The sequence below is a fragment of the Carcharodon carcharias genome, chromosome 20, assembly GCF_017639515.1.
Source record: "Carcharodon carcharias isolate sCarCar2 chromosome 20, sCarCar2.pri, whole genome shotgun sequence".
NCBI lineage: Eukaryota > Metazoa > Chordata > Chondrichthyes > Lamniformes > Lamnidae > Carcharodon > Carcharodon carcharias.
The window spans coordinates 109377805-109390732 of NC_054486.1; the positions used below are offsets into that span (position 1 = coordinate 109377805).

At 45.0% G+C, this 12928-nt stretch overlaps 1 protein-coding gene across 3 annotated transcripts in view; it reads right to left on the bottom strand.

The window, feature by feature from the left end:
• Positions 1–12928, bottom strand: part of LOC121292179 (probable G-protein coupled receptor 132) — a 92228-nt gene that overhangs the window by 70473 nt on the left and 8827 nt on the right. For 2 of the 3 annotated variants that reach the window (XR_005946207.1, XM_041213829.1), the window contains exon 1: positions 8762–8898. The exons of the other annotated variant lie outside the window; for it this stretch is intronic. The gene's annotated coding sequence lies outside the window, so the exon portion shown is untranslated. Of the gene's footprint in view, positions 1–8761; positions 8899–12928 lie in introns of those variants that run through there. 3 annotated transcript variants of the gene reach the window in all.

Consider the following 12928-nt stretch of genomic DNA (forward strand, 5'->3'; position numbering starts at 1 on the left):
AAAATCCTTTTGGTAAAGTGTGCTCCAGATTTCCGTGACTTTGTGTTAAAAAGTATTTCTGGATTTTACTGCTGGATGACCTAGCTGCATTGTTAAAATTGTGCCCCCTTATTGTGGATCCCCCTGCTGCAGGAAACAGTTTTTCGGTATCTACCCTGTTGAATAATTTGATGACTTTAAATTCCTCAGTTAAATCACCCCACCTTAACCTTCTGGTTTCAGCCAATTCCAGCCACGATTATGCCTGCCAGACTTCATAATTTAACCCTTTCCATCCTGGTATCATTTTGCGCTGTACCCCCTCCAATGTATCCTCCCTGAGCCCTGATACCCCGAACTGAACACAGTATTTCCCTTTGCTTTCTATTCCAGCCTCCTTCAAATAAAGGCCAACATTTCATCAGCCTTTTGAATCAGTTTTTGTTCCTCTGTACTAGCTTTTAGAGATTTGTGTACGTGGTTATCTAACTTCACGTCCTCCTCCATATTCACTAACTTCTCGCCATTACTCCAGTTTGTCTCTCTTAGATCGAGAGTGGGTGATCCCAGGCCATCTCCTGTTGAATTCATGAATTAATTAAAATAACCAGAGGCAAGATAAGGAGAAATTGATTTTCACAGCAAGTTGTTGTGATTGGGAATGCGCTGCCTGACTGGGCGGCGGGAGCAGATTCAATTAACTTTCAAAAGATAAGTACGTAAAGAGGAAAAATTTGCAGGGCTATGAGTGAAGATCAGGGGAGTGAGGCTAATTGGAGACCTCTTCCAAAGAGCTGCCATGGACACTGGGCCAAATTCACTCCTCCTTTCCATGATTCTGGAACTCTATCTGCCACAATTTTTCCACTCATTTACTATGTCTCATATCAGTCCATCTACATTATTTTTTATTCATTCAAGGGATGAAGGCATCGCTGGCGAGGCCAACATTTATTACCCAACCCTAACTGCCCTTGAGAAGGTGGTGGTGAGCTGCCTTCTTGAACCGCTGCAGTCCGTGTGGTGTAGGTACACCCACAGTGCTGTTAGGGAAGGAGTTCCAGGATTTTGACCCAACGACAGTGAAGAAACAGCGATATATTTCCAAGTCAGGATGGTGAGTGGCTTGGAAGGGTATTTCCAGGTGGTGGGGTTCCCATGTGTCTGCTGCCCTTGTCCTTCTAGATGGTAGTGGTCGTGGGTTTGGATGGTGCTGTTGAAGGAGCCTTGGCGATTTCCTGCAGTGCATCTTGTAGATGGTACACACTGCTGCTACTGTGCGTCGGTGGTGGAGGGAGTGAATGTTTGTGGATGTGGCGCCAATCAAGTGGGCTGCTTTGTCCTGGATGGCGTCAAACTTCTTGAGTGTTGTTGGAGCTGCACTCATCTAGGCAAGTGGACAGTATTCCATCACACTCCTGACTTGTGCCTTGTAGATGGTGGACAGGCTTTGGGGAGTCGGAAGGTGAGTTACTCACCACAGGATTCCTAGCTTCTGACCAGCTTTCATATACTGCCACAGTATTTATATGGCTAATTCAATTCAGTTTCTGGTCAATGGTAACCCCCCAGGGTGGTGATAGTGGGGGATTCAGTGATGGTAATATCATTGAATGTCAAGGGGATAATGGGTAGATTCTCTCTTGTTGGAGAAGATCATTGGCTGACACTTGTGTGGCACAAATGTTACTTGCCACTTGTCAGCCCAAGCCTGGATATTATCCAGGTCTTGCTGCATTTGAACATGGACTGCTTCAGTATCTGAGGAGTCGCGAATGATGCTGAACATTGTGCAATCATCAGCGAACATCCCCACTTCTGACCTTATGATGGAAAGAAGGTCATTGATGAAGCAGCTGAAGATGGTAACATAGCTTACTGTTCCATCTATCTTCGTGCCATCTACAAATACAAGAAAGAAATCTAGTTCCTCATCTGAGTCAATGACAAGGTACAACTTTGTAACACGTTGATGAGCAGAGAGACTTTGGTGTCTATATACACGAATCCTTAAAGGTAACAGGCAAATTGATACAGTGGTTTTAAAAAGCATAAGGATTTTCAGACTATGGGGATGGTGGATAATGTTACTCAACAAGAAATCCAGAGGCCTGGGCCGATACTCTGCTGACGTGAGAGAATTTAAATTCAATTAATTAGTAAATGTGGAATTTAATACCTAGTCTCATCAATAAAGATCATGAAATCACTGGTTTGTCATAAAAACCCATCTGGTTCACTCATATCCTAAGAAAATTTGCCATCCTTACCTGGCCCAGCCTATATGTGGCTCCGGACCCACAACAATGTGGTTGAATCTTAATTTCCCCCTGAAATGGTCACTCGGTTGTATACAACAGCTATAGAAAATAGCATTCATGGACTGCAGAAGTTCAAGAAGATGATAATAAGAAATAGGAACAAGAATAGGCCATTTGGCTCATCAAGCCTGCTCCACCACTCAACAAGATCATGGTTAATCTGAACGTGGCCTAAGCTTCACTTTCCTTCCTGTCGCCCATAACCCTTCACTCCCTTGTCGATTAAAAATCAAACTAAGCCTTGAACATATTCAATGACCAAGTCTCCACGATTCTCTGGCTCACCACCACTTTCTCAAGGGCAATTAAGGATGTGCAGAAAATGCTGGCCTTGCCGAAGATGTTCACATAATTTGAACAAATAAAAACAAAATAATACATTTATAAATCACTGGTTAGGCTTCAGCTGGAATACTGTGGACAATTCTGGGCTCCACACTTCAGGAAGGATGTAAAGACCTTGGAATAGGAGCAGGGGAGGTTTCCCAGGATGCTACCAGGGTGAGGGATTCAGTTATGAGGAGAGGTTGGAAAATTCAAGACTATTCTTCTTGGAAAGAAAAGGTGAAGAGGTGACCAAATAGAAGTTTACAAGGGGCATGAGTAATTTTGATAGAGGAGAGAGAAGTGTGGAGCCCGGAATTGTATTTCCTCCAGGGAATGGTCAATAAGCAGAGGTCATAGATTTAAAATCACTGGAAAATGACCTGGAGGGAAAATGAGGAGAACTTTGTCACTCAGAAAGTTGTCAGGATCGGGAACATTCTACTGGAAAAGGTGATGGAAGCTACTTCAATAAATAAGTTGCAAAGAGAGTTGGTCAGGTTCTTGAGGATGAGAAACTTACAGGGCAATGGAATCCAATAACTTCCTCCCCTTATTATGTTTAGTTTCCATTGTACCACTGCCAATATTCTTCCTCTTCTGTGAAGCCCTCAGTTAACAAGTTGCCATTTCCCTATTGTCCATGACAGTTTTCCCCTGGGTTTGACTTTAATGGGTTTACACTTCCCTGAGTCTCTCTCTCTCTCTCTCTCTCTCAATGGATTTGTTAAATTTGTGCTGTTAGCTTTGATACCCTGCAAATTATTTTTTTTGTGTATTCTCTTTTTAAACACCTTACTGCTTTCTTTGTATCCCTTGCTTTCTACCCAGTCCATTGGATTATGCATATATTCGTTTTCATTCACTTGTTATTGTAACTTAAACCATCATTGCTTAACTACACAGTTAATTACTTTTTTATGTAATGTATTGGTTTCGTACTGAATCGAGTACTGCTTCTAAGACCTTTCGCTCTTTCTGTAGATGTGTATATTAGTGGTCTTGCTTGGTAAACTGCGGTCACTTCATGTCTCATCCTTTCAGACTCAGTCTTACTTAGATTGCATTTTTGGTTTGTGGCTCTCCCTTCTCCAACCCCCCCTCCCCCAACAACAAACAGCCGACACTAACAACAACAACAACAACTTGTATTTATATAAAACAAAAACAGGAAGACCTGGAAAAACTCAGCAGGTCTGGCATCATCGGCGGAGAAGAGCAAAATTGACATTTCGAGTCCTCATGACCCTTCAACAGAACTAAGTAGAAATGCCTCAAGGGAGCATTATCAAACAAAATTTGACACTGAGCCACAGCAGGAGCTACTAGGACAGATGAGCAAACACTTGGTCAATAGGTTTTAAGGAGCTTCATGAAGAAGGAAATTAGAGGGAGAGGTTTAGGGAGGGAATTCCGGAGCTTAGGGCCCAGGCAACTGAAGGCACAGATGCCAATGGTGAAGCAATTAAAATCTAGAATGCTCAAGAGGCCGGAATTGGAGGAACGCAGGGATCTCAGAGGGTTGCAGGGCTGGATGGGATTACAGAGACAGGAAGGGCCAAGACCATGGAGATATTTGAAAACAAGGATGAAAATTTTAAAATTGAAGTGTTGCTTAACCAAGAGCCAAGGTAGGTCAGCAAGCACAGGACTTGGTGTAACAATGTGGACAGTAAAGTTATTTTTATTGGAATAGACAAGTTTAGAGGTAACATGCATGTGGGTTTCACCAGTAGATGAGCTGAGGCAGGGATGGAGTTGGGTGATGTTGCAGAGGTGGATATAGGCAATCTTATTGATAGTGTAGATAAGTGATTGATAACACACCTAAGGATCAAATACAACACCAACTTTACCATGCTATGTTCACAAGATGCTCCTTTGCCATCAGATTATTAGCTATTGCTTGAAACTGCATGCACTATTGTTAGAAAGTTGCTAAAGTCCCAGAGCACCACAGGATGCTCTCTCATTAGAGAGAGGTGATGATGATAAGTTTAACCCGAGAGTCACCAAACCTCAGGTGAGGGATGAGGTTGAGAGGACAAGGATGACCTCAGCCAGTGTGGGAATTGAACCCATGCTGCTATCATCACTCTGCATCACAAGCCAGCTGTCCAGGCGACTGAGCTAACCAACCCCTTTAACTACTGCAGATAGTAACTAATTTTGGCTCAATAGTCATCATTAACTCTAGCGTGGCCAGTTTCCTTGTCAGTTCTAAAACATACCATAGAATCAGAGGAAGATACAGTACAGATAGAGGACAATCTTTCTTTGAAAGCTATCCTGCTTTCTTTGAATGGTACAGCACAGGTGGTGGCCATTTGGCCCATCTTGTTTGTGCCAGCCCTTTTGTAGAGCTTTCCAAATAATCCCACTCCCCTGCTCTTTCCCCATACCCAGCAAATGTTTCTCCTTCAGGTATTTATCCAATTTGCTTTGAAGGTTGACATTGAGTCTATATCCACCACCCTATCAGGCTGTGTATTCCAGATCCTCACCAATTGCTGTGTGGAAAAGCTTTTCCTCGTGGCACTTCTAGTTCTTTGTCAATCACATTAACTCTGTGCCTTCTGATAACTGACCCTTGCGCTGGTGGAAAGAGTTTGCGGGTATTTGAGGCAATGATGTGAAATTGAGGGCATTAAACTGGCCATTGACTTCAATAGGACTCTAAATCCATTGTGCGCAGCAGGTGACAAATTTAATATCACCCATCTGATACTATCGCCCACATTTCAAATTACTCCTATTCTTCCAGAAAACCTAGCTGGACGCACTCTGGAAAGTTGCTGCCTTTATAACTTCTTGAGTTACTATGCTTCTTATAGTCAATATTAACGTTAAGATTCCCCATTATAATATAAGAGAAAGGAGCAGTAGGCCATTCGGCCCCTCAAGCCTGCTCCACGCACTTTACCTTTGCTGCACACTTCTCTAATCTCTGCAGGTCTGGCAGCATCGGCGGAGAAGAGCAAAGTTGACGTTCCAAGTCCTCATGACCCTTCAACAGAACTAAGTAGAAATAGGAAAGGGGTGAAATATAAGCTGATTTAAAGGGGTGGGGGGGGGGGAAGAAGGGGACTGGTGGAGTTGTTGGGACAAGCAAGCAGTGATAGAACAAGGCAAAAGAGAGATTTGAAAATCCTGACGGAGAGTAGTACAAAACTTCTTCAAGGTAGGCATTTCTTGAAGAGAAGTGACAGTCAATTAAACACAGAGATAAAAATAAAAAAACTGCGGATGCTGGAAATCCAAAACAAAAACAGAAACAGAAATACCTGGAAATCTGTTTCTGTTTTTGTTTTGGATTTCCAGCATCTGCAGTTTTTTGTTTTTATCTCTAATCTCTATGTTTACCACTGTTGTCAGGCAGTCTGTAGGTAACTTTCATTAGACTTGTTTTTTAATTCTGCACAGAATGTCCCACTGCCTGATCACACTCACATAATATGCCTCCTCTCAGCTGCGATAAATAACCTCATACTGCGTTGTGTTTTTAGTATATCACACAAGAAATCAGCAAGGGCTTTATGTCAAGTTATCATCGAATTATGAAGGTGTTCGATAGGGTAGATGCAGAGAAGATGTTTTCACTTGTTGGGAAGATCAGAAGTAGGGATCATAAATATAAAGGTGCAACCAATAAATCCAATTGGGAATTCAGGAGAAAATGTTCCTTCCCAGAGAATTATTAAATTGTGGAACTCGCTGCCCAAGGAGTGGCTAAAACAGATAGTGTGGGTGTGTGCTTAGAGGATACGGTTATGTAACTGGACTTTTAATCCACAGACCTCAGCTAACAAACTGGATACGTGAGTTCAAACCTTGACATCCTGTCCAATGAACCCTGCAAAGTCCTTCACTAACATCTTGGTACTTGTGCCAAAATTGGGAGAGCTGTCCCACAGGCTAGACAAGCAACAGCCTGACATAATCATCCTCACGGAATCATAACTTGCAGCCAATATCTCAAACTCCTGCATCACCATCCCTGGGTATCTCCTGTCCCACCAGCAGGACAGACCGAGCAGAGGTGGCAGCACAGTGGGATACAGTCAGGAGGGAGTTACCCTGGTCGTCCTCAACATTGACTCTGGACCCCATGAAATCACCAGGTCAAAATTGAGCAGGGAAACCTCCTACTGATTGTTACACACTGTCCCCCCTCAGCTGATGAATCAGTGCTCCTCCATGTTGAACACCATTTGGAAGAAGCACTGAGGGTGGCAAGGGCGCAGAATGTACTCTGGGCGGGGGAACTTCAATCTCCATCACCAAGTGTGACTCAGTAACATCACTACTGACAAGCTGGCTGAGTCCTGAAGGGCACATCAGCGAGACGGGGCTTATAACAGGTGACGAGGGAACCAACACAAAGGAAAGACCTGCTTTGCTAATTTACCTATCACAGATGCAGCTATCTATGACAGTATTGGTAGGAGTGACTATCAGACAGTCTTTGAGGAGATATATGAACATACAAAATAGGAGCAGGTGTAGGCCATTCGGCCCCTCAAGTCTGCTGCGCCATTCAATAAGATCATGGCTAATCTGTTTGTGATTTGAATCCCACATTCCCATCTACCCCCGATAACCCTCGATTCCCTTGCCTAACAAGAATCTATCCACCACAAAAGATATCCACGCAATGAGGATACCCTCCATCGCACATTGTGACACTTCCACTGTGCTAAATGGGATAGATTCAGAGCAGGTTTAGCAGCTTCACTTGGCACACATGAGGCTCTGTGAGCCAGCAGGAGCTGAATTTTATTCAACCACAATCTGTCACCTCATGGCCCAGCCTGCTCCTCACTCTACCATTACCATCCAAACAGGGGACCAACTCTGGTTCAATGAGGAACGTAAGGGAGCATGCCAAACCTACGCCAGCACCGACGCTAGTTGCCATGAATTCCTCAGAATTTACAACCAAGTGTTGAGGAACTTTGTTATTTTTCTAGAAACCAACAGCACCTCCAGCTCCTTATGTCCCCCACACCTCCCCTACCCCTCCCAACCCTTCCCCAGTCCCCATGGCTAGGGTATCTTTGCACCACTATCAGTGTCAGCTGTGTTCAGTGGGTCATACTCTTGATATCCTTGTAGGTCACTAAAAGCAGATTATCTGGTCATTATCACCTTACTGTTTGTGGGAGCTTGCTGTGCATAAATTAGTTGCTGCTTTTCCTACATTACAACAGTAACTACACTTCAAAAATGCTTCTTTGACTGTGGGACATCTTGCGGCTGTGAAAGGCGCTTTAGAAATGCAAATTCTTACTTCCTTCTTTTTTAATTAGCTGTTTACTCCTCCTGTAGGTGCTGGGATGCAGTTTCACCAGGCAGTAATGTACCAGATTCACTACTATGAGTGTCTGCAAACTGTTTAACTACATGCAGCACAGAGTCACAGAATTGTTACAGTGTACAAAGTGGCCATTCAGCCCATTATGTCTGCGCCGGCCCTCTTGAGCATTTCAACTTGGTGCCAATCGCCTGTCTTTTCCCATAACCATGCACATTGTTTCTATTTAAATAATCATCCAATTCCCTCTTGAATGTCTCAATCAAACCTGCCTCCACCACACTTCCAGGCAGCGCATTCCAGACCCTAACTACTCGCTGTGTGAAATAGTTTTTTCTCACCTCGCGTTTTGCTTCTTTTGCAAAACACTTTAAAACTGTGCCCTCTGGTTCTCGATCCGTTTACGGACGGGGACAGTTTCACCCTACCTACTCTGTTCCAGGCCCCTGCATCACAGGGAGGGTGGAGAGGGAGGGGGTTGGTGGCTGGGAGGTGGGGAATGATCATGAACCAGAATCTAAAGGATCCTGAGTCTTGTCCTGGGTCCTGTCAACTGCCGCTCTCACCACAGAGTGAGCAGGAACCCCAGCCTGGGGCCCAGCGACTCTGGATGACTCAGTATCAGATGATAATGGCGGGGCAGTGGTTCAGTTTCTGGATTAACTGGCAATTTGTGAACGTGAATTCAGTTTGAAAAGGTATGGAAACTAAAATGCTGCTTCTAGTAAACATTCTAGAAATGACACTGTCCAGGCTGTTGTTTAAAAAAAGATCCAACTGATTCACTCATGAGCAATTAGAGAAGGAAATCTGTCATCCTCACCTGGTCTGGACCATACGTGACTCCAGCCCCCTTGCCCAACCTCCTTAACTCCGAGCTGCCCTTGCACGTAGCCTAGCACGTTATTCAGTCATACCAAAGCCCTGACTGAAAGCAACTGAGAACGCGGTAAAAGAGGCTCAGCCTCCTACATTTGCCTAATACTTTGAATGTCCTTGAGTTTCAGTCAGCAGACCTGTCTCAACACAAGTAACGAGAGGACAAGCAGCAGCACGATTGAGGCGGCCACTGATTCCTTTTTGCATAGCATGTCAGTCAAACAAACCACAGGCAGATGCTCTTTCACAGGTTTTATTTTTTGCATGTTGACTGCTTTTTTCTCTCCCTCTCTCTCTCATGCAAATAGTCCCCGTCAGGGATAAGGGGTCCCAGTTGCAAGGTCACCCCCCAACTCAGCCAGGGGCCTTGTGCCTGCAGGGCTGCACCAGGAACGTGAGGCGTATAACACCAGAAGTTTTGCTGCGGTGTCTGTTGCAGCTCGCACCCTCACCTCTGAAGCAGGAGATGTCTGGGCTTAAGTCCCACTGGCCAGAGTTGTGCGGTGCGAGAGCTGCACTGTCAAACGTCAGATGCTAAACCGAGGCCCTGTCTGCTCCATCAGGTAGACATAATCCCACTATTTCCCAGTAAAAGCGCTGAGTTCTCCCCCAGAGTCCCGGCCAATATTTATCCCTCAATCAACATCACAAAAAAAACAGATTATTTATCATTTGTCACGCTGTTGTGTGTGGGATCTTGCTCTGCACAGACTATTTCATTTCCTATATCAGTGACTACACTTCAAAAAGTACCTCACTGTGTCTAAAGCACTTAGAGACATGCAGAGGGGGAGAGGGCTGTTACAGAAATGCAAATGCTTTCTGTTATATCCCCATCCTGCCCAACTACCCTCCCACTCCACTCCCCCACACTGCTCCCACCCCCCAGCCCCACCCCTCACATTGGCTCCGTGGGGAAGCTCCATTCCCAGTTTAAGATGCTGACACTTGAGCTCCACCAACTGGGAAGCTTTGGGCAACACAATGGATTGTGTTTCCAGCTGTGGTTGGCTGACCTGGAACCTGCTGGGTTTGCCATGTCCTTCACTGGAATAGCTCACAACTGGCAACAAGGCTTTCACATGAGTAACAGGAGGGCTGAGAATCCCCTGTAGCCTTTCCACAGTACAATGTGCAACACACTCAGGATTCCAGCAAGGACAGAGTGTGGGGACTGGCGATGTTGCGCAAGGGTGGAGTGGGGGGTGCTGAATCAAACTCAAGAAGGTTAAGAAGACCCATCAAGGAACCTCCCCCCACCCAACTTCCTCCCTTTCTTCACACCCATTCCACCACCACCCCCCTCCCACCACCACCCCACAACCCCCATTCATCAGACTGTCCCAGTGAAAGCATTCAGTCTGAAGCAGACTCTCTACATGTTAGTCCTGTGAGCAGAAACAGCAGAAAAACACCAGCCTCTCATTGTCCTTCTCATTCCAACTTGAGATGAAGGCCTGAACACTCTCAGTTTCACCGCTGGAACTTCCACTGTGTTTTTGTTAGTATTTTTCCATGACAGCTGTGTTTTATCGGTGTGTGTACAGCATCATTGTGTAGCATGTAACAATATTTACATGATGCAGGGAAATGTGAGGTGGAGCATTTTTTATGAAGGAAGAGGGAGAGGCAACATAGATTAAATGGCACAATGCAGAGAGACAGAGGGACCTGTGGGTTCATGTGTAATCGATCTTTGAAGGTGACAGGACATATTGAGAGAGCAATTAGGAAAGCATATGGGATTTTGGGCTTCATAAACAGAGGTCTGGTGTGGAAAAGCAGGGCTCACACTAGGCCCCAATGAGAGTATTGTGTCCAGTTCTGGTCACCACACTTTAGCAAGGGTGTGAGGGTCCTTGAGAGGGTGCGGAGGAGATTTACCAGATTGGTTCCAGGGCTGGGGGATTTTAGCTACAAGGTTAGGTGGGAGAGGCTGGGGTTGTTCTCCTTGGAGCAAAGGAGATTGAGGGGAGATTTGATAGAGGTGTGCACATGACAGGTGACAGGTTCAGATGGGGTAGATTTAATGTTTTGGGCAAGAGGGGGGATGTGAGGAAGAACTTTTTCTCACAGCCAAGTGGTAACAACTGGATTTCACTGCCCACAAGGGTAGCAGAAGCAGAGATGATAAATGACTTCAAGAGAGAATTGGGCTGGCACTTAAGTGAAATAAACTTGCAGGGGCCACATGAAAAGAGTGTAGGGATGGAACTGATCAGACTGCTGTACAGAAAGCCAGCATGAGCTCTCTTCTTTATTCATTCATGGGATGTGGGTGTCGTTGGCTGGGCCAGCATTTATTGCCCATCCCTAGTTGCCCTTGAGAAGGTGGGGGTGAGCTGCCTTCTTGAACCGCTGCAGTCCATGTGGTGTAGGTACACCCACAGTGCTGTTAGGAAGGAAGATCCAGGATTTGGACCCAGCAACAGTGAAGGAACAGTGATATATTTCCAAGTCAGGATGGTGAGTGACTTGGGGGGGAACTTCCAGATGGTGCTGTTCCCACCTATCTGTTGCTCTTGTCCTTCTAGGTGGTAGTGGCGAGTTTGGAAGGCGCTGTCTAAGGAGCCTTGCTGAATTGCTGCAGTGCATCTTGTAGATGGTGCACATTGCTGCTATTGTGCGTCAGTGGTGGAGGGAGTGAGTATTTGTGGATGGGGTGTCAATCAAGTGGGTTGCTTTGTCCTGGATGGTGTCAAGCTTCTTGAGTGTTGTTGGAGCTGCACTCATCCAGGCAAGTGGAGAGTATTCCATCACATTCCTGACTTGTGCCTTGTAAATGGTGGACAGGCTTTGGGGAGTCAGGAGGTGAGATACTTACTGCAGGATTCCTGGCCTCTGACCTGCTCTTGTAGCCACATTATTTATATGGCTAGTCCAGTTCATTTTCTGGTCAATGGTAACCCCGAGGATGTTGATAGTGGGGGACTCAGTGATGGTAATGCCATTGAATGTCAAGGGGCAATGATTAGATTCTCTCTTATTGGAGATGGTCATTGCCTGGCACTTGTGTGGCATGAATGTTACTTACCACTTGTCAGCCCAAGCCTGGATATTGTCCAGGTCTTGCTGCATTTGGACTTGGACTGCTTCAGTACCTGAGGAGTCACGAATGGTGCTGAACATTGTGCAATCATCAGCGAACATCCCCACTTCTGACCTTATGAGGGAAGGAAGGTCATTGATGAGGAAGCTGAAGATGGTTGGGCCGAGGACACGACCCTGAGGAACTCCTGCAGTGATGTCCTGGAACAATGGGCCAAAAGGCCTCCTTTTGTGTTGTAATGACTTGATGAATCTATGACTATTAGAGTCAAGAACACCTGCGATCACAGGGGATTGTGGCTGCTACAGCGCAAACAAAGAAGGAAGTGAGAGAAGAAAAAAAAGAACTTGTGTTTGTTTAGTACTTTTCCCAACCACAGGATGTCCCAGAGCACTTCATTGTCAATGAAATAGTTTTGAGATGCAGCAAGAAATTTACACACCTTGAGGTCCCACAACCAGCAATATAATAATGATCAGATAATCTATTATTAGTGCTATTGTTTGAGGGATTAACATTGGCCAGAACATGGACACAACACATTAATTAAATGCACAACTGAACTGAACCAGATGAGAAACAGTGTGGAAGATGAGGAACAAATGTCACCACCCTCTCAGCTAGGCCTGGGAAGTAAATGCCAGCCTTGCCAACGATGACCACATCCTGAGAATTACTATATATACAACCTAGTGACAAAGTGCCCCATGTGAGCACAATGCTTCAAAGGAAATTTAGGGATTTAGGAGCATAGAAACAGCAGGAGGCCATTCAGCCCCTCAAGCCTCTTTTGTCACTCAAGTCAATGACAATTAATCTGTATTTTAACTCCATCTTGGTTCCAAATCCTTAATAACCTTAACAAAAATCCTGCAATCTTATTTTGAAACTTTCATTTGACCTCCAGTCCTCATTAGCTTTTTGGGTGAGAGAGTTTCAGATTAGCACCACCCTTTGTGTGAGGAAGTGCTTCCCGACATCACTCCTAAATGGTCTAACTCTAATCTTAAGATTCTGTCCTATTGTTATAGAATACATATCGGAAATAGTTTATCTCTCTAT